This window comes from Prionailurus viverrinus, chromosome B4 (assembly GCF_022837055.1).
Source record: "Prionailurus viverrinus isolate Anna chromosome B4, UM_Priviv_1.0, whole genome shotgun sequence".
NCBI classification, from domain to species: domain Eukaryota; kingdom Metazoa; phylum Chordata; class Mammalia; order Carnivora; family Felidae; genus Prionailurus; species Prionailurus viverrinus.
This window is the reverse complement of record NC_062567.1, coordinates 110,477,159-110,499,917: the sequence shown is the minus strand read 5'-3', so window position 1 is coordinate 110,499,917 and position 22,759 is coordinate 110,477,159. Positions and strand designations below refer to the sequence as shown.

At 37.5% G+C, this 22,759-nt stretch overlaps 1 long non-coding RNA gene across 8 annotated transcripts in view; it reads left to right on the top strand.

Moving 5' to 3' along the window:
• The window catches only part of LOC125170412 (uncharacterized), a 437,501-nt gene that overhangs the window by 349,807 nt on the left and 64,935 nt on the right, over nucleotides 1-22,759 (top strand). For all 8 annotated transcript variants that reach the window (XR_007154024.1, XR_007154025.1, XR_007154019.1 and 5 more), the window contains one exon: nucleotides 4,864-4,979. This is a non-coding gene — a long non-coding RNA (uncharacterized LOC125170412). The remainder of the gene's footprint in view (nucleotides 1-4,863; nucleotides 4,980-22,759) is intronic.

Below are 22,759 nucleotides of genomic sequence, written 5' to 3'. Positions count from 1 at the left end.
GTCAATAGAATAACTATGCTAAATTAAAGAAGCCGTGTAAAATAAGACAGTATTGTTCTATCTATTTTAGCAAATGACATTTAACATATAGTGGAAGAAAGCAAATGAGTGGTCGTCTTGTGTGAAAGGAAGAGGGGGAGGGGCAAGAGAGAGGGGCTACAAAGGGGCAGGAGGACACTTTTTTTTTGGAGGTGATAGGATTGTTCAGTATCTCCATTGTGGTGATGGTGCCAGGGGGGTATATACATTCAAACATGGTGTCTATATATGTTAAAACATCAAATCCTACCCAATAAATATGTGCAATTATCTTATGTCAGTTATGTCTCAGTAACCCTATTCAATAAAATATAACCACAAAATAAAACCCCACTCTAGCTGTCACGCATACAACCTTGTGCTCCAGGCCCTTGCATAGGTGTTACTGGGGGTATGAATTGGGTGGCAGCGAGGGAAGGACCCAGCCTTGCATTCATCAGCTACTGGTAGAGTGTGGAGATGTGATATCCCTTTGAAGTCATCCTGAGAACTCTACTTAAGGAATTGCCTTAGGTTGAGGGCTTGCAGGCATTCTCAGACTTGGCCGGTTTAGTTACCATCTAATATAAAGGAAAATGCAGATGTCATCAAGAATAGAGATTAAGTTTGCGGGGCAGATTCGAGACACCTCTTGCCACACCTTGCCCCTCAGGCTGGTTTGCACGTCCGCTTTAATTACCACTCATCCAGTGTTCTCTGGCACTTCCAATTATTCTAGTAGTTTCGAATTTCACAACTCACATTCCAAAAAATTAGACGTTGCTGAGACCTTGGATTTGGGTTTGAAATATGACACTGCTCTCTACCAGCCGCCTTGTTTTTACCACAACTCTCCCACAGCTGTTTAAGGCTATTAATATTAAATTAATGTTCAAGGAAATTTACAAGTGCTCAGTAGGGGAAAAGGAATGTGAGTTAACCACAGACCTTCCTCTTAGCATGGGCCAGCAAAGATATGCCTGGGCTTCGTTACTGAGTAATGTCAGAGTCCATCTTTCTCAATCTCACATAAGTTAGTTTTCCTCTCTTGAAAAGGTTGCTTGGATTGAATAATTCTATGCTTACAATCCCTGTATGTTTGGTGAACAGAATTTAGGAATGTGTCAGGACCATTGCAAAAGAGGAGAGTAAGAGTTGGACAAATCACAAATTAGAAATTGTACATTATTCCTTTAATACACGTTTACCGAGCACATCCTAGGTGCCGGGCATTGTATCAGAGCTAGATGAAGACCAGTGAGCAAAAACCAACCTGTTTCTTCTCCTCGCAGAGCTTACAGTTCAGGAAGTGCTTTCAGTTAGATGTGCTGTTCATCCCAAACTCCAGCTCCTGGTTCTTTATTCTTCTTTCCCATCCACATTTTCCTCACTCAATAAATTGATGCTTCTATCGTTGAGGTTATAGAATAGTTAGGAATGAGAGGATTTTGCTCTAAGACCTTCTGAAAAGGGAAACCCTTCTCCTCATCCCCCTCACTACCCCCATTCTCCTCCCATGCCTCCTTCTTTTCCTCTTTGCCTTCTTTCTCTTTCTTTTGCCATTTTCAGTTTTTAATTTTGAAATAATTTCAGATGTCCAAGAATTGCAGAATTAGTAAAGCGTTTCAATATATCCTAACCCAGATCTCCCAGCTTTTAACATCTTTGTTTGCTTTACCATTCTCTCTCTCTCTCTCTCTCTCTCTCTCTCTCTCTCTCTCCTCTCCCCGACCCCCTGGGCATGGCTATGGATATAAATATAAATATAGATAAAATATATTTAAATATTCTATTGATGAAATATTTGAAAGTAATTTTCAGGCATAATACCCTTTCCATCTAAATACATTAGTATACATATTCTGTCTAACCACATTACAATGAATAAAATGAAGAAATTAATATTAATAGTACTAGCATCTAATCCAGAAGCCATATATCCCAATTCATCCATTTGTACCACTAATGTTCTTACCTGATCCAGGATCACACGTTGCATATTATTATCATGTTCCTTATCTTGCTTTAATCTGAAACAGGTCCTCAGTTTTTCTCTGTCTTTTAAGGATTTGGGGTTTGTTTGTTAGTTAGTTTGTTTTTGTTTTTGTTTTTGGAATATAGGCCAGTTATCTTGTAAAATGTTTCTCAGTTTGGGTTTTTCCGATATTTCCTTGTTATTAAATTCAAATTATGCATATGGGGCAGGAATGCCACAGGGACAATGTGTCTTTCTTGGTTCAGGCCGATGTGCTATTAGTGGGATGGTAATTTCAACTTTGTCCACTTAGTAAAGGTATTATCTGCCAGTTTTCTCTGACTTAAAGTTACCATTTTCCATTTGCAATTAATAAATATGGTGTTGAGAGGTACTCTGAGATTATGTACTCATCCTACGTTTCAACTATACTTTCAAATCCATAGATAATTCTTACCTGAAACTTTATTATGAGGGTGGTTTCCAAATAGTGATTTTCTATTTCTATCATTCCTTTTATCTTTATTAGTTGGAATTATAATGTAAGGAACAGCTTTCGTTTTTCCCCTGCTAAACTTCTTTTCTGAAGTCTCTCCATCTGTCCATCCCTGTATCTATCCATCCATCTCCATATTTATATTTTCATACATGCATTGTGTAATTCTATGTAGTACCAAAAAGTTCCATGATACAGATCTATTTAATTTTTCTCATCTAATTGAATTTGTACAGAAGGCTCATAGTGATGACCTTATTCACAGTATTACTACCCTAAGGATAATAATGAAGTTAAAAAAATTACTACTTTCTATGAGATTAGATCAGAAAACAGGATAAAAATCCATTTTTTTAAATCTTTTGGAAGCTTGTCCATGAGGACAGGTTCATGCTTTCCAAAGTGACCTTGCATCATAGGATGAATCCAAAAATATCCATGAAACATGTGTTTGGACTGTCTACTTCCTTCAGAGTCTTCTTGTCAAAGATAATACCCAACTGGATTGTAGGCTGACATTGTAAGGCTTGTCCGCAGTAAATCTGATGTTTCAATCAGGTTGACTGTCTGACTCAAGTTCCACACTTTATGCTTATTTGAGAAACAAAACCTCTTACATCTTCTCATGATAACCCTCTCATCTGTCCATGGTCTGGTCTGATTTGAACTTCCCAAATTTGGGATTTGAGTGATACTGTTCTATTCTGTTGCCAAGGATATATAGGGAACTCAAAAGATTATAAATGAAATCAACTAGTTAATTTAACTGAAGCACATCGCAACGCATTGCAGAAACAGACATGCTAATCAACTTTCATTCAAAAATGTAAAAGCCTAGGTTTTAAAATTGTTCTTATATATGTCAATTGTGGACAAAATAATATCATCAGAGATGCCATTTTTTAGTGCCTAACATGTGTCCCCAGTGCTTCACATAACACCCTAGGTCCATGTTGCTATTCCAATTTTTCAAATCTGCAGCAGGGGGTTTAGAGAGGCTGCATAATTGGACTGAGCTTAAAGCTAACAGGTGGAAAGGCTGGAATTCAAATCCAAATTTGTCTTAATTTAAGAAGTCGTGTTTTCCCTCTGTATTACATTGGTCGTATACCTGTTACCAGTAATAAATACACAGAGGAAAGACGTGTATAGTCTCTGAAATCACTAAGATGAAAAGCTTATGGGATTCCTTAGTAGGATAATTCAGTCTCTTATCTTTAGAGTACAATAGAGTGCTCAAGTTCAAGGTATTTATTTATCTGATTTGGCTTTCCTTGTTTTGTTCTGTTTATCTCTTCCCTTTGAAATATCGGTATATTTTAAAATCTGTATCTGCTCAAGACATACATTATTTAAAGACCTTAAAATCTGAGAGATAAGGATGATAATGGCACTTTATCCCCATGATAATTTATAACTAGATCAAGCTAAAAGTGAGCTCACTAAGTTGAATTTTCTGTATCAAACAGCAGGTGGTGGTGCTGGGTTATTCTATCAAGTTTAAGTACTTCTAGATTGTGCTGTGTTGTTGAACAACATATAACATATATTTTGGTTTCAGAACCATTCACATCATCTTGTTAAGATTTACTTTATAAAATAATACACATGATGAGGTCTCAAATTATTTGAAAAATAATTACATAAATATAAATCTTTTAGAAGAAGGACGATTATGTATATATATGTTAAATCATTTAAACAGCTTAGTACTTCACACGATTATTTAAATGGTTGTATTTAAATATGTATTTTGAATAATAAATATGATTTAGCATTGGGGAGTAAATATTTATATCAAATATACTTTAAGTTTGTAATTATTATAAAATTAGAAGTACTAAATGGCAAACACTAAAGAAATCTTTGCCATTTAGCAACATATGTGGAAAAATAGATTTCTTTTCACTCCTTTAATTCCTCATTGAGTAATGATTACCTTAAACACTTTCAACTAGCCCTATAGCATACACATTTCTATTACTTGTCGTTCAACATTCCTATTCCATTGTAGTCAATATCTCTGCATAATTTATTTTGAGTCCTGGCCGCCTTTCCATGCCGAATTGGTTAAAGCTTAAAGAGAGTGATATTTTCCAGAATCTTTGATCCAGGACTGGATTTGGTTGAATGGTGGGAAAGGGAGGAGGAAAAAGGAGTGTATTACACTCTTTCACCTTATTGGTGAAAAACTATTTGAATGTTGTGGTTCTGAGGGCCATGATGATGATGATGATGATGTTATATTATTTGAACCTGTGTCTTCGAGGTCCCAGGCCGCACAATGTAAAGGCAACGCTTATAACCTTGGCTGATGATGGATAATATTAGGCAGCAGATGGTTTCCCTAAAGATTTCTATTACTGTATTGCAGTGCTGACTTTATGGCAGATGGACTGGAGGAATGAAGGGGCAGGTGGCTGGTGTGAACCAGGGGTCCTGTAGAAGCAGCAGAGGTTAAAGCTGAGGCAGGAATTGATGAGAAGTAAGGTGAGTTAGTAAAAGGACTAAAAGTAATGCATATCAGAGTCTATAATGTGGAGATGTGGGGACCACTTACATTTTATTTTAGGACCGATCTATATGACTTCAACATTTTTATTGTGGCCACTGTGACACTGAAACTGAAGTTTGGTGGCAAAGTCATTACCAAACGGTTCTGAATGATCAGCTATACCTATGGCATGGCTGACCTGAGTATATATATGATGACATAATATTCATATATTATATATGATTGTGTATTTATATATATCACATACATGATATATAAAAGCAATATATATTATGTAGTATATATGTGTATATTATTTATTCTTCCGTTGCAAATCCTACCGAAACAGAAGTTCTGGAGGGTAAGAACTTGGGAATCACCATTGTAAAATGATTTTCAGTGTAACTAAAATGCACAGTATACTTCTGAACTACTGGTTTGGATATCTTCAAAACTATTGCTAAAAGCAATAGCTTCATAATATAATGAAAAAAAGAAAAAAAAACTAAAAACAGTACAGGTGCAGTAGAAGCATACCAGTTTGTGTGGCTCAAAATCCATATGTATTTGGAGCCGTCTTATTGGAATAAAATTGACAATTACAAATACAAGATTAGATGCAGTGCCTTCAGAGGAAAGCTACTTCTGAGGCATAAACATTGAAGCCAATGTCACTTCTTATCAGCCTGGACATGTTTCTGGGCCTTTCTGATTTGAGAAAAATGGCCTCCTGGGGCTGTCAAGATCCAATGAGCTAACGACCCTACCTGGACAGTGAAACACCCGACAGTCGTGGAGAGTATCATCCTCTTCATTCATCTCCGATTGCCGACTTCACAGGCAAGAGCGTGACATGAATAGAGAAAACTGCTCAAGATTTTGAGAAGTTCAGTAGGACCATTAGGCACACTTGTATCGCCTGCTTTCTCCAGTTTTTCCAGAGAAATCCAAGACTCTTACACACTTAAACCTTAGTGAGCATTTGTTGGGTAAATGACTGGTTAAAGGGTGAATGAATGAATGGATGAGTGAATGAATGAATAGAAGGAAGGCTTATGGCCCATCTGCTGCTATCACAAATATGGCTGCACAGCACTTTAGACGTGACTTGTTCATTTGTGGATTTTAAGCTGATTAAATGCATTCTGGGGTAAATGTGATTAGATGAGATGGGTGGAGTGTATCCGTGAGGGCCTCCTGGAGGAAGGTCGTTTTTGCAAAGCTTCAGAAGGAGCTTGTTTCAAAAAACAAACAAATGAACAAACAAACAACAAAACAAAACAACAACAAGAGAGGCATCCTAAAGGCCAATTTTTTCATTTCTGTTTCAACGTGAGGGTACCAATAGTGCGAATTCACCTTGTGCAACAGGGCGGTTTCAAGTGAAAAGTATTTAGGCTTTTAAAATAAGCAAAACAAATATTTACTAAGTGTCCTCTGTGGGAAAAAAAAAACACAGGAAAATTTCAAGGCCTCTAAAAGCTATGTCTTTGTAACCACACTAAATCCTCACCACAGCCCATAGACTCAAGTTTTTCTCTAGAAAAGTAGGGCTTCGGGAGCTTCGTGGCTTCCCAGGATCACAAGATCTTAGATATTAAAAAACAGTGGAAATAAGATTCAGACCCTAATCTCTGATTTAATAACCATGGTCTCCTACTATATCATTTTATGTAACAAAATATTATTTTTTTGCTTTTCGTGAAAGTATAAGTAGACAAAGAACTTTTCTGTATTTTAATACTTTCCCTGCTGAGAATATGAATGGCTTTTAATTATTTGCATTAATTTTATAACGTTTTCTAATGGGGTCAAAAAAGGCTACCCATTTCCTGGTAATGGTACCACACTGTGTCTAAATCCCACCCTTCTCACATATAGATCCCAAATTACACATACACACACCCCACACACATACACATGCATACACACCTGTGTAGACATAGGTACACATATCTAATACTTTTTATATTTTGAAAACAGAAAATGGAATTTTAAAAGGAAACTAAACACAACATTTGGATCCTGGTTTACTGAAATACCAGAACATACGTAGGCTAAAGCACATAGAACTAACTACAAAATAGACCGGTTTATAAACTGAGCTGAAAACTACCAGGAACATTCTGGATATACAGGTGCAACGTGAAATTTATGCTTCTCGGTGTTTTCCTATACCCTCTGTGAATTTTAATTAAACATGTATCAGAAGAAATAAAGATTGGGTGGAAGCTATAGTTTAGAAACAATAAATTTATCAAACAGTCATAAGCAGCTTTTTCTGATTTTTTTTCTCATTTTATCAGTCTTGCTGTTCTGAAGGACCCTACTTAGACTTGTTCATATAAACAAATACGCCTTGTGTTGTGTGTGTGTCTAAAAAGAGACTTTTAAGCTTGTCCCCTTTAATTGATCTCTAAAACCAAGATAAAGCCATCCTGGTCTTACTCTATAAATGTTTAAATGTTTTATTTTTCGCAGTCATTTCTGATGATGCCTCTGCTTTTTACCAACAATGTGGCAGGATCTGAAGGCACGTGATTTGGGACATATGTTTCTGGTTTGTGATTGGGGTGCAAATTAAATGCAAGAGGGCAATCCCAAACAGAGGGTGTGTGGCCAAATTAAACAAGTTTATGCATCCATAAGGAGAGCCCAGATATAGGAATTCTAATTAGGAAAACAATATGATATTCTCTCTGGGCTCCTGGATTTTCACTCAAAACGTTGAACTTCCTTGGAAGGTCTTCATATTCGCTTTTCATTTGAAGTCCCAGATTATTTTTGCGAAAATCAATCCTACGTGATACTTTTAAAGTATATGCCCTCACTTTCTTTTCAAGGTTCAAGAATTGTGGATGTGTGCTATTGGTTTGATTCCCAAATTCTGGCAGATGTCCCAAAAGAAAAAAAATGCGTAAAACTCTAGACCCAAAAGTGCCCATTAGTTACCTCTAAGCGTGCCAAGTTGTCGAACGATATTACAGTTATGATCTTTAAAGCATTTGTAAAAAAGCTGGATAACTTTGTGTAAAAAAGCTGAATTTTATAGCTTCGCCTATGCCAAAGAGATTTCCAACAGAAAGCACCCTGGTAAGCCTAATTATTACTCCACATATGGTACATGGCATCATAAGCTATTTTTGAGGTTTTGGGAAAGAGAGAGCCAAGTGACGACCACAACAGGGCGTGCTGAACAATTTTAACTCTGAATCTAACATCCCTAGTTGGCAGAGCATAAGACACAAAATGCTGCTTCAGCGATCCGTCTCTCACATATTTAATTTGAAGGCAAATAATTTAGTTAAAATTTAAGGGGTGGGGTGGAGAAGGGAGTGATACACGAGAAGTCAGGACAGTGCACCTAGAGTCAGGGAAGATTGTTCTTCAGAATATCACAGCCATTATTAGCAAGGGCAGGTTTCATCTCATACTTTAAAATCATGTCAGCATTTATGACTTTAGCCTTCATTGAGGGAAAAATGCATAATCTGAGTTAGAAGGCAGCTGAAGTTGAACATTAAAAAATTTTAGCTCTCGAATGTGTTAAACTGTTGCATAAACAAAATAATTTGGGGAGAATGAACTCAGAGAAACATGGAAGCCATCACCCATTTCTCAGAGTTGCCTGTATGCCTTTAACTGATTATGTTTGAAAGGTTCTTCAGAGAAAGAATTAGACATTAAAGAAAGAGGGGTATTTTATACTTAGGACTTCAGTGTGTCAGTCCAGTGAGAACTATTTCTAAATCAGTTATGTGGATATCTCAACGTGGCTTCAGATAAATTCAGGCATCCTTCTACCTCCATCCCTGAAACATTTTAAAAGTCAATCTTGTCTATTGTTTAGTTGCAGAATCTTTTGCTCAGAGATCATTATGACACTGGAGGGGGCATGCCCATAATGCCTGGGGCACTTATAAGGCATTCACACATCTTGAATGATAATTACGCTTACATCTCTTTTACCATCTTTTGTTGGATCTCTAAAGCCTTTGATTCTACAAGTCTGAGAAACTTAGCAGATTCCTGGCACCATTTCCCTCTGGTTTTAGATAAAAGTAAGAATTTCCTTCTCTAGCGAAATAAAGGGATATGCCTTTCCAGTTTTCCATTCTAAATATTAAAAAAAAAAAAAAAGGACACTGCTTAAAGTTAAGGATTGTCTTCACTAGGGCAGCGTCATTGGGAGCAAATAATTAATATTCCCAGTAGATCTATATTCATGAGCAAGGCCAAAAGAGAATCATGACATCAGCATTGTGGGTGGCTTTTTATTCTTTTGTGGTTATTTCATACTCTTTTAAAACAAAATCAGATATACTTTCCTTACTTTATTTAAATATACCAGTTAACAAACGAGGAAAACCAAATCCAGGTTTTAATCCCGCCTTATTTGTATTTGTCAGTTGAATGATTTATAAACCTCTGTGGCATTAAACTTCTGAGCATTATGATAAGATTAGAACAGCTTCATTTTTTCTTTTGAGAATGAACTAGAATTACTGTTCTTTAAATCTGGCCTCTCTTGTTGCTATTGCTGTTTTCTCCAAAAGGTGGCGCTTGTGTAACCTTTTTCTTCCTCAGGGTGCAGAGCGCCTGGGGAGCCAGAGGGACCAGAGTGCATTTTCAGAATTGTTTTCCTTTGACAAACTCCAAGTAGCCACTTCAAAAATCTGCATTTTTGTAACTGCAGGTCCTTTATGTGCAAAGAACCCTTTACATAAGAATTAGTCTGATTTTGTGAAAGAAAAACATGCTTCCTGTCTTAGTTTAGTTTAAACCTTACAGTTCTTTAACCCAAGTTTATTTTATAACGTTCTTCTTTCCTTCTGATCTTTGACTAAAGTTCTAATTTTTTTGATAACCTTGATCCATTTGAAGTTGTCTTCCTTCATTAGAATGCAGAAGCAACACACAAGTATGTCTGGACTATATCTAAACAAACCTTTCTGACAGCATAAATCAAGAAGGATAAATCATTCAGACAGGAGAAATCTTTTGAACTGTGGACGGACAAGGCGAGTGAGAAAGAGAAAGAGGGACAAAGAAAACCTGTTGGAAAGATCCTGATGATGAGACAGGAATTCACAGATGAGACTTGAAATCAAACATGCAAGTGCCTCCCAGCAGTGCATGTAAATTTGCTTCCAGTCCCCGCAGCTGAAAAGAAATTGAAACACGATCTAATGAAGTCCAACACTTCATTTTACAGACGAGAAAACCGAGTCCCAGAAAGGTAAAGGAGTGTGTTCCATGGAGCAAACTGAATTCTGTTTCTATTTCTGGTGACAGGATGCAATGCCATATTGAAGAGATGTGTTAAGTTGCAAGTCATAGAAACTCAAAATCTTCAGATAGTTTTGAAAATTGGAGTCCTTATAACAACTATTCTTTTTGTCAGACACATATTATTTTGAGCCACTATGCTGTCTTAGAAGCTTTCCTCCGCTCCATGCAAGGATATGATCATTCATTGGCCCCATAATTTACAGATCTGTGCCACCCCATACAGTAGCCATCAGCCACATATGACTATTTAATTGAATTTTAAGTTAATTAAAATTAAGTGAAAATAAAAATTTAGTTCCTCCGTTACTCTAGCCACATTTCAAGTACTCGACAGCTACATGTGGCGAGAGGCTGCTATATTGGAGGGGCACACATAGAAGTTTCCATCGTTGCTGAAAGTTCTCTTAGGCGGTACTGTTATGGATCACCATTCAGAGCATGAAGAGAGTAGAACACCAAGTCAGGCACATAGTGTGATGGGCTAATCCAGGGTGTAGCATCTGAAAGTGTGTATCTTATGGGGCGCCTGGGTGGCTCAGTTGGTTAAGCATCCGACTTCAGCCTAGGTCATGATGTCGCCATTCCTCTGACAGCCCCTCCTGAGTTCAAGCCCCTCCTCTGACAGCTCAGACCCTGAAGCCTGTTTCAGATTCTGTGTCTCCCCCTCTTTCTCTGTCCCTTCCCCACTCACACTCTGTGTCTCTCTCTCAGAAGTACATAAACATTAAAAAAAAAATTAAAAGTATGTGTTTCGTAATCTATGGGTCCCTAAACAACTTCTCAGCCAGCTATGGAAAACCAGCAGGGCTATGTTTTTTTGACTTCTCCAGCCCTCTTTCTCCTCCTACTTATGCCTTCTCTAATATTCTCCTTTTTTTTGAGTGTTTTATAATCTTGTGGGTACCTTATTTATTCCTTCTTGTGTGCCTGATTCGATTCCATTCCACAACGTCCAGTGGATACGTACCGTGTGACAGACGTTGCACTTACATAACAAAAAGGAAACATCAGATGCTCAGTCATCACTGAGTGGATCGGGAGGAAAATATGTGTCCAGAGCCCAAGCCGCACAGGGACTGAACTTCTCAGACCATTCGAATTGGCAAAAACGAGAATTATGAGCAAAACTATGTAGACCAATAGATGGAAGCTTATTTCGAGGGGTTTAGTGACTTGCCCAAAATAATACTGATGGTAAAAAAACAAACAAACAAACAAAAAGTGTCCTCAGACTGGAATCCATGTCTTTTTACATTGAGTTCAGTGTTTTTCTCTAATCCATTAACGTCCCAGCGTAGAGACTGATTTATGCCAAATTCATAGTTTCTTTTGATATCTGCCAATGAATCATCAAATAAGTTGTGTCTTGCATATATTGACATTCTTTCTTTCTAAGCCCAATTTTCTCAATCTCTTTGAACAAAGGCAGACTTATATTTGCATGGGCTTTTCTTTGGAGCCCTTAGCTAAGTGCTTCTAAAAGGTCCTCGTGTTGAATTGATCTGTGCTTGATGTTCTACCAATACTTTGAACTCTTAAGTGTTGACAGAGTTTAAATGTGAATTAAACAAGTGCTCTTTCTATTAATAGAAAGGATGTATATATTTTTTATCAGTTGGCAGATGAATAAAATCACCTCGTTTGCAGGCAGTCAAGACGACGTGGGTAGTGTGCAGCTCTTCAGGTTTGGTACTTCCCACGACCGTCTGTATAACAGTGTGATTCATTCAGGGACACCTAAATCCAGATGCTATTCGAACTCTAGGTCTTGTATAGATTTTCTCATTCAGTGGCACTCGCGTGGAAATTTGACCACACCACCCCATCAGTCAAGTGGCTTTAACTGGGCCAATTCTTGTCTCTGTACCACATTCTTTGGAAGTGCTTCACCCATACCACGTGCTACTCAGTACGAAGGCTGGCATGCTCGATACTTTCCCCACACATACAAGTTATCGGTCAAATGTTAATTTTTATGTTTTGGTGAAGTCTCCAGTATCCTGTGTCGCTCGAACTTATTTTAATCGCAAATTGTATCATAGTGGGATGGTAGTGCATGTATTTATAAAATGAACCTAGTTAGAGATTGTCCTTATCTTCATCCGTAGAAACTTTCGATAACCTATGGTGTTTTATTACATACAGTAGCCATCAAATTTGCCATTCAAGATCTCACTGACTGAAATTTTCCTAATCTTTCATAGAGCGTGACCTGATGATTCCATTATCTTTTTTCACTTTGTCATACTCTCCTGCCAAAACAAATAAAACAAAAAAAACTAGCAAAAGTTCTCTCTAGGATGATTTTTCCACTTTTAAGTGCCTCACACCCCTTTCTGTCCGATCCATCAATCCAAAGAGTCTTTCCTTTCTTTCTTTCTTTCTTTCTTTCTTTCTTTCTTTCTTAATGTTTATTTATTTTGAGAGAGAGAAGGAGAGAGAGTGTGTGTGTGCGTGAGCAGGAGAGGTGCAGAGGGAGAGAATCCCAAGCAGGCTCCACACTGTCAGTGAAGAGCTTGTCACAGGGTTTGATCTCACAACTGTGAGATCATGACCTGAGGCGAAATCAAGGATGCAATGCTTAACCAACTGAGCCACCCAGGCACGCCGAGAGTCTTTTCTTTCTTACCTACAATTGATTTGTTTCCCTCTTTCAAGGTTTTCCTCTAGTATCTCAGAATTCAAAGATTCTCATAACCAGCAATACTCTTCATGTGTTTTAAATACACTCTTCTTTGCATAAGAAAGTACATTTATACATTGAATCATATATACTGGCCAGTGTCAAGAAATAAATTAATGTTTTCATAACACAATACTCCCTAGCTTTGTGACTTTGGGCAAGTAACTAACATTCTGGTCTCTAACGTTCTCGTCTGAAAAATTACGTAAACGTATATAATAAAAAGAATTAAATACAAATTATAATAAAAATATAACAAAAAAAACACAACAAAAAGAATTATCTTTTTTAAATTGAATTCTTTTTAAAGAATGTTTCTTTTTAAAAAGAAATAAAAATAGTGCTGGTATTCTGTTTCTCTCCGTCATTTGTCTTTGAAAAGGATCTGTTAAGGAAAACAGTACCTCACAATTTTATTCCCTAATAGCTGTGTGACAGAGAATAACTCAATATATTCTTTTCTAGAATTTGTTATCACTAGTGAAAGTAATTTGAAAAAAATTTTTTGGTCGAAGATAAAATTTGTCATTTTCTTGAGGATTTTTATGACTCTCTGCTAGTAAGAATGGAGCTGGATATTTTGCAAAATAAATAAATCCTGAAACGAACTACAAAAATAAGAAAAAAAACCCTTTTTTTAAAAAAAATTTTATTTAGAAAAAGACCTTCATATGTTCAGCTTAAAAGTAGTTTTGTGTCATTAAAATGTGTCCCAGTTAATATTACATAGCATTAGAAAACTCCACCTTATTCTTGAATAATCCGCATCTGGAAATTGGCTGCACACTGAAAATGACATTTATACTGATTTCGGCTGGAATCGTTTGTATTTGTTCTGTGGCTTGGGAATCTCTCCATCCAGTGAAGGAGCACAGAGCTGACTTTCTCCTGGTCATTTCTGTAATACACACACCTCTCTCTCATAGCCACAGCACACTTTAACTAGATGACTTGGTTTTTGGTTTTTTTTGTTTTTTTGTTTTTGTATCTTGATCACATTGAGATACGTGGCACTTACTATTTCAAGGACATTTTGTATACAACAGACAAATTCGAAATCAGAGTGATTACTTGAAAAATATTTTAGAAACCAAAATAGACCATCACTTTCTAGACTTTTCTTTTAAATTTTTTTTAATGTTTATTTATTTTTGAGAGACAGAGTGTGAGCAGGAGAGGGGCAGAGTGAGAGAGAGAGGGAGACACAGAATCTGAAACAGGTTCCAGGCTCTGAGCTGTCAGCACAGAGCCCACGTGGGGCTCAAACTCACAAACTGGGAGATCATGACCTGAGCCAAAGTCGGACGCTCAACCGACTGAACCCGCCAGGTGCCCCTACACTTTTCTTTTAAATAAAAGTTACTTACGTGGTCTATCTACTAACTACACACTAACTTAATCTTGCTGTGGCCCCAGCTCAAATCTCAGGTATTCCAATGAAACCTTGCTCTTGTTTGGGTTCCTGTTACGAATACTTAAAGCACATGTCGTTCATTGCCATAAGTGCCCCTCAGTATGACTCTATTGTCCACAGAGAAAATGTTAGATCCTGAAGTACATGAACTATTTATGTGTCCTCGACATGAGCAAAGCACCAGCCAGACTATAATACTTCTCCCCAATATATAAATTTAATAAAATTATAACACACAAAAATTACTTCGGACAAATTAGTCTTGAGCAACCCCAACCGATAAGTGGAGAAAACGAACAATTAGCATAAACAATTTGCTTTTATCAATTTGACCACATAACTTTGTATTCGGTTGGCATGTAATCACTACTTACTGATTTGCCATGAAAGACCTTTGCTTCTGATTCTATGTTTGCCAGCATGCAGTTTATATTTATCATGCATTTTGTGATATTACTAGTCACACAAAAGGACTGTATGAGAATTGAACTCATTTGAAAATGACAAATAGTTTATACTAGATCATCATGTGAAAGTAAATGGCTTCCATTATTTTATAAAATGACTTTAACGGGGAAGATGGTAGAGGTTTGCATCTATGGATTATGGTCTGATAATCACAAATCCGAGCCTGAGAGAGTTAGCAAACTGCTTTTCTGATATTATTTAAATAAGCAAAGATTTTTATGCTATCCTGTCTCAAATTTAAGAATGTGGAATCACTGTATTCTCAAGTTTCTTCTCAACAGAACTCACTGGAAATTCAAGGGATACTGGAAACTATAATTTTGCTGTAGCTTGAATTTGCCCAGATTAAAGGCAGGACAAACTTCAGAACAAACTTTCCTCTGGCTAAATTTCAGTACGACTCTAGGCCAAATACTTTTTTTTTTTCCTCTGTAAAATAATTTTTTAAAAAAAGTTTTTTTAAAATAAAAAAGTTGTTGTTTTCATTGAAAATGATTTTCATTCATCTTCTCATAATTATGACAAATTTCTCTAATCTGACATTTTTAGACATTTTGAACTCTAAGCCTTTTCATGAAAATTTCGTTTCATTTTTATTTTTCAAAACCCTCTAAATCACCTAGAATTAGGACTGAGGATTAAAGAATTTCCCACCACAGCCATCAATAGATCTGTTTAACGTCAACAAACAAGCAATGGATGAATGGATAAAATGACTTTGACAAATTATTTTATTTACAGGCAATAAAAAATAGAGACATTGTCTTTTAGTTCGATGAATATTTATATCCTTAACATAAAGTGAAGTCGTGGAAACATGCCCATCTGTTTATTTTTTAAAATCTGTGGTGTCAACAGTTTGGAAGTTTCCAGTAAAAAAAAAAAGGAATGAAAGCATTCTTGTGGGATGTAGTCAAATCAAGGAATTCTATCCAAATGTTGGAAACAGACAAAAATTTTGGCATATTTGCCAGAAAAGTTTGTATCAAGCTTTTCATTTTTATAATTTAAAAACACCCTTTTAACTGATCTATACATATCGATATGTGTGTGCATGTGTATATATATATATATATATATATATATATATATATATATAATTAGAAGCAAAGTACTAAGGAGATTCCATGTTGTTTAATAGTTGTGAAAGCCTAGATGACATGAAACACAATTTAGAAGCTGACAGTATGGATTAGCCACCAGCATGAAAGGAAGGTATTGAAATGGGGAAGAATCTCCCTTATCGGAGTATCACTTACTGGGACTTGGCTAGGAACGTAACACTAGAGAATAGCAAAAAAGCACGTTTGGTTGTTCTTTCTTTGTTCCTTTTTGCCTGTGTCCCATCCTGCTCTACCCCATCTGGGTCTTAGAAGGTTAATTTTTGAAAACTGCCTCTCTGTGGCTCCCTTGCCAGCCAGCCTCTGCTTAGAAGCAGCCAGTGGACTGAGAAATGAACGCAAAAGGAGAGTAAGTGGCCGCTTCTCCCTTCTCCCTCCCTCTATAGGCACCAGTCTTAGGTAGTAAGTTCCTCTTCCCCACCAGGAAACCCCTCCTTTGCAATTCTAATTCTCAGTGAACTCTGATAACACCATTTCTTCCTCTTGTCTCTTTAGTCCTATGGATGGAAACAACTTTCCACTGTTGCTAGTCTCTGGGTGCCCCAGTACCCCTTGTTTGTTCCTTTTACATGTCCCCACATGTGATCAGGACCACAATCCATAAAAATAACTGTAGCGTTTATTTTTTAAATTTTATTTAAATCCAAGTTAGTTAACATAGAGCGTAATAATGGTTTCAAGAGCAGAATTTAGTGATTCATCACTTACATATAACACCCAGGGCTCATCCCAACGAGTGCCCTCCTTAATACCCATCACCCATTTAACCCGTCCCCCACCCACCTCCTTCCAGCAACCCTCATTTTATTCTATGTATTTAAGAGTCTCTTATGGTTTGCCTCCCTCCCTGTTTTTATCTTGTTTTTCTTTCCCTTCCCTTAAGTTCATCTGTTTTGTTTCTTAAGTTCCACATATGAGTGAAATTATATATTCTTCTTTGTCTGACTGACTTATTTTGCTTAGCATAACACAGTCTAGTGTAATCCATGTTGTTGCAAATCGCAAGATTTCATTCTTCTTGATTGCCAAGTAACATTCCGTTGTGTATATATATCATATCTTCTTTATTCATTCGTCAGTTATTAACATTTGGGCTCTTTCCATGATTTGGCTATTATTGATAGTACTTTTTTTTAAATTTTTTTAACTTTATTTATTTTTGAGAGAGACAGAGTGTGATTGGGGGAGGAGCAGAGAGAGAGGGAGACACAGAATCTGAAGCAGGCTCCAGGCTCTGAGCTGTCAGCACACAGCCCGATGGGGGGCTCGAACTCACGAACCCTGAGATCATGACCTGAGCTGAAGTCGGATGCTTACCGACTGAGCCACCCAGGCACCCCGATAGTACTTCTATAAATATTGGGGTGCATGTGCCCCTTCAAATCAGCATTTTTAAATCTTTTGGATAAATACCTAGTAGTGCAATTGCTGTGTTATAGGGTGGTTCTATTTTTAACTTTTTGAGGAATTCCCATACTTTTTCCAGAGTGGCTGAACAGTTTGCATTCCCACCAGCAGTGCAAAAGGGTTCCTCTTTCTCCACATCCTCACCAACATCTGTTGTTCTCTGAGTTTGTTAATGTTAGCCATTTTGACAAATGTGAGGTAGTTTCTCATTGTGGTTTTAATTTGTATTTCCTCTATGATCAGTGATGTTGAGCATCACTTCATGTCTGTTAGACATCTGGATACCTTCTTTGGGAAAGTGTCTGTTCACGGGTGCCTGGGTGGCTCAGTCAGTTGAGCGTCCGACTTCAGCTCAGGTCATGATCTCACAGCTCCTGAGTTCAAGCCCTGTGTCAGGCTCTGTGCTGACAGCTCGAAGCCTGGAGCCTGCTTCGGATTCTGTGTCTCCCTCTCTCTCTGCCCCTAACCCACTTGCATTCTGTCTCTGTCTCTCTCAAAAATAAATAAACATTGAAAAAAAAGTGTCTGTTCATATCTTTTGCCCATTTCTTCACTAGATTATTTGTTTCTTGGGATTTAAAAGTAGATATGGTCACAATATGAGAAGCAAAGTTGTGCTTTGTTTATTGTCTCATGGACTGTGGGAATATGATGAATTATTAAGTCACTTAGATAAATATTCATTATGAATATTAAAAACTAATTCATTTTCATTACTGGATAAATAATACATAACATAGAAAAGTTAAATAGAAAAGGAAGTAATAATTAACCTTACTGATTGATTACAGTGTGTTAGCTGCATCCCTATGAGGTAGGCACTGTTATCGTACCATTTTAAAATACAGGACTCAAACTATTGCCGGGTGAAATGACTCATATAAGGCTATACAACAATGGAATGGCTGAAGGAGAAGTTGAACTGAGGCAGATTGACTCTCAAGTTTTCACTCTGAATCACTAAACACTAGTACCTGTTAGAATGGAATGAAGAAATGAGAGGAAATGGCATTTGTTATCTACTATGTTCCAGGGAGTGCACGAGATGCTTCCATATGTACTACCTCAGAACCGCCCTTTCAGAAATAGGTGGCACTGTCAATCATTCTGTTACGGGAAAGTCTGTCTTTCCTGAGTTTCTGTGACACCACACCCTACTCTGGTTTTCCTCCTCTTTTCTGGCTATTCTTTCATTTTCCTTTGCTTTCTCTTTCTTCTCTAGTCAACCTTTAAATGTGCAAGCATTTTGAGTTTCCTTCTTGGTTTTGTTCTTCCTGGTTGGGTTCATCTAATGAAGCGGCTTTAAAATGCCAGTGATATGCAGATGACTTTGGAGTGCGTGGGTGGCTCAGTGGGTTCAGCATCAGGCTCTTGATTTCCGCTGAGGTCATGATATCGCAGTTTGTGAGATCAAGCCCTAGGTCAGACTCCACACTGCCCCTTCTCTGCCCCTCCCCCACTCATGCCTCTGTGTGTGTGTGTGTGTGTGTGTGTGTGTGTGTGTGTGAGTGTGTGTGCACGCGCGCGCACGTACTCTCTCTCTCTCTCTTTAAAAATATATAAACTTTATGGGGCGCCTGGGTGGCGCAGTCGGTTAAGCGTCCGACTTCAGCCAGGTCACGATCTCGCGGTCCGTGAGTTCGAGCCCCGCGTCAGGCTCTGGGCTGATGGCTCAGAGCCTGGAGCCTGTTTCTGATTCTGTGTCTCCCTCTCTCTCTGCCCCTCCCCCGTTCATGCTCTGTCTCTCTCTGTCCCAAAAATAAATAAACGTTGAAAAAAAATTAAAAAAAAAAATAAAAATACATAAACTTTAAAAAGATAAAATACCAGTGATATGCAGATGACTTTGATATTTCTGTTTCTAATCCGTATCCTCTCCTAAACGTTAACCTGTATGTCCAACCGCCTCCTGGGCATCTCCCTTTGGGTGTCCAGTAAGCATCACAGACTTAAGACAGTCAAGTGACAATGCTTGATTCATTTCTTCAGCCTGCTTCTCTCTTTGTCATCTCCATTTCCTTAAATAGCACGATTATCTATTCCAACTCATCAAGTTAAACATTGAGGAATTATCCTGGAATATTCATGCTTTCCTTCCCCTAATATCAATGCCTTCAGTCAGCTCTCTATGCAGAGATCCAAGTCTCTCCCTGCCCACAACCATCATATTTGGATCCATTCACTGTGATAGTTTCTTCACTGATCATGCTGTTGCCAATCTTTCTCTCCTTCAAGGCTGTCTACTCATGGCTGCCAAAATGATGATTTTAGGCATGTCATGCCACTTTACTGCTTAAACCTCTTTATTGGTTTCCAGACAAAATGCATTCTGACTTCTTGCATAGGATCAAAACCTTACTTAAGCTGGTTTCTGTTGAATGAATGGATCCTATTAGCTACTCTACCCCCTTGAAAAGATGGTACATTAATTTATTTATTCCTGTAAATTATATACACACCCATTTTTTTCTCTCAAGGAATATAAACTTCTTGGTCAGGACTGGATATTGTCATGAACTCTGTGTTGATAGATAGAAGACAAAGACAGCAGTTTTGTTCAAAACCTAGTAACAATTTTTCCTTGGCTTATCCCCGAACAGTTCCCAAAGAGCTCTTAAGTATAAAATGAAAGGAAGGCAGACATTTCATATCAATGTTTAAAGTGAATTTGTTGAAGAAATACGCTTTTTATTGGCATCGTCTTAATTCGACATTGTTAAATAATGATGTTATTTAACAATAACAATGTTGATAATTTTTAATCAGTTGGGGAATTTATAATTTAAAAAACCCATACCAAAGAATTGAATCATTTACACATATGGTTATGATCAATATTCTCCTTATAAAAAATAATTTCCTATCAAGTGGTTTTGATTCACACTGGGAGGAAAGAACACAAAGATTTGTGTTAATAATTCAATGATTGACATGCAACATGATACATGCATTCTACTAAACCAGACATCCAAGTGATATGCCTCCATAGGGATTCCATCTTGTTCATGGTGAGAAAGAAATACATTATGATTTCTACTTTGGATAATGACTCTAAGGAGTACCTGGGTAACTCAGTCAGTTAAGTGTCCGACTTCAGCTCAGGTCATGATCTTGCAGTTCCTAAATTTGAGCCCCGTGTGGGGCTCTGTGCTGACAGCTCAGAGCCTAGAGTCCACTTTGGATTCTGTGTCTCCCTCTCTCTCTGCCCCTTCCCTGCTTGTACTCTCTCTTTCTCTCTCTCTGTCTCTCTCTCAAAAGTAAATAAACATTTAAAAAATGTTCAAAAAAATAATGACTCTGAAATTGCCAGAAATTTAGTTTACTGCACAACTTGTTGCTTTGACAATGGTGAGTGTATTAATATGTTGTTCCAAGTTAATCTTTTGTACAACTATTTCCTTTTTGTGCCCAAAGAAATCACAAAGGGAATATCTGATCCTGTTTATTCCAAACAAGTAATGAATCAAGCTTTATTTTCTTTCTTGCCTTGTAAAACTATTGCCAAAAGAAATTACTACCAGTAAGAAGTAAGGAAAGTTGGTCCTTAAAACAATTTAAATTGAAGACTATGTTAGATTTTACTTAGGTTTTTATTCCAACGTGCCAAGTTGATATCTTCATCTACATTCACTCAGGGACACTTTCAATAATAAGTATTTTTATGTTTATTTTTAAAAATAAAGATACAGATGCTATGGTAAAACTGTGCAAATATATAGGCAGTGACCATAATTTTATGGGAGTGACTCTCTTATATGACTTATAAAGTGATCCTGATGAAAATTCCCAGGAAGTGTTTCAAAAATGTCTTGAGCAATAGAAACATCATTGTATGACATCTCCTCCAATGACTGTTATGGAAGACAGCAGCTATTTCTATGTGTATATTCTGCTAAAATTGTAATTTTTTAAATTATATCTAATGCTTGATCATTTTTCCCTTTGTCCTTAGCATGACAGCCATTTGGCTCTGCCCTACTTTTCTGTACTTCTCAAATGTTTTTTTAATGAGATACATCACAATCAGTAATGATTCATGTGGTTGTTTGCTTTTGGATAATTTCCTCTCCTTCCTCTGATAAACTCTGAAATAGATTTGAGAACATTGAGTAATGGCAGAATTGGATATGAACCAAGACCAATTAGATGTTTAAAAATTATAGTGCTGCCAATCACATAGGATTGATCTTTCCCGGGAGTATATGCAGCTGAAAATATCCCCAAAATGAAGTTATCTCCTTTTAGTCCCTGTAATTCCTATGTAAACATTACTGAAGTCTTAACAACGTATATGTAAGGAATGAGATAGTAACTACTATTAAGCACGACTTTCATAACCCAAATTCATTTATGAGATGTTCAAGGCTGTCCTCTACTATGACCTGAAGGGAAAAGGGAAAGGCCTTAGTTTTTTGTGGGTGGTGATTAAAAATCAAAACACAAAAAACACAGGTCTTAGGGAAATGGTGAGGCCCAACACTGAGAAGGCCAGCAGAGTCATGGCAGAGTGTTTCTGTTTTCAGTTGAGGAGAGTTGATCCTCTGACTGACAAAGACTCTCTCCTTGATCAAACTTCAGTCAGGTTCCTTTAAGCCCCCTTCTCAACTAGGCCTCATCCTTGGACCTTGTCCTCGGGCCTGTCTAGCCCAGTTTTTGCAAGAATCCTTCTAGGTCAATTTAGGGAGAGTCCCCAGCCCTGGGATCTGACCACGCTTGATATCTAATCATATTCTTCATCCCTTTCCATCCCTCAGATGACAGCTGATTATCCTGGCCTGTCTTCAGCAAGAATCCCCCCTACCTTGATGTCTTCTCTTAGTGAATTTTCATCCACCAATCCCCCTCATCTACTCGTTGGCTATAAATCCCCAGTGTTCTAGCTGTACGTGGAATTGAGTCCAGTCCTAGACTGAAGGCTCTTTTCTGCTGTTGCAGCAGTCCCTGAATAAAATCTGTTTTTATCACTTTCAACTTCTATCTGGCTCTGTATTTTCTGAAGATCTCATGTATCTTTGAAAAGAAGGTGGGACAATATGTTGCTAGTAATGAGTAAGAGTGAGAGAGTGGCAGAAGAACCAAAAGAGAGAGGAAGGTCTGTTGCTGTTCACCAAGCCAAAGGTCAAATATACTCCAAGTGTCTGTGCCACAAATGAATGGAGCCTCTCCGAGTTCCTCCACAGGGATGGAGTTCTTAGTTTCACCTTTGCAGACTCCTTTCCTCCACGGTTTACAACCAGTTGGTCATTGGTCTTTACTCTTTGCCCTGCGGCTTTATTTTACCATGTTTCTTCACTTACGTTAGTCTTTCCACCTCTTAAAAATAATTGCTACCCTTGTGATGCAATCCCTTTCCATCAGCATTTAATACAGTTAGTTAGAATTTGTCAAAGC